Source organism: Argentina silus (assembly GCF_951799395.1).
Source record: "Argentina silus genome assembly, chromosome: X".
Classification (NCBI taxonomy): domain Eukaryota; kingdom Metazoa; phylum Chordata; class Actinopteri; order Argentiniformes; family Argentinidae; genus Argentina; species Argentina silus.
In genome coordinates, this window is record NC_139653.1 from 26,450,123 (window position 1) to 26,450,391 (window position 269).

Genomic DNA, 269 nt, shown 5'->3' on the forward strand with positions numbered 1-269 from the left:
CATCATCAGGTCTTTTTGCCTAAAATCATATAATCAGGGCATGAAATGCATGTTCAAAGATTGGCTTGGCTAGTCAAGAACTTTCCACCTTTTGGGCCTGAAAACGGCTGTTTGCGATTCACCATTGATTTCTTTCCTTGTAATGCTGTTCCAAACTGTTGTTTTGGTAAGTTTAAAGTTTTGGCTATGTTTCTGATTGATTATTTCTGATAATTCAGCCTCATAGTGGCTTCCTTGACTTTCATTGATGTCTCTTTGGTCCTCATGTT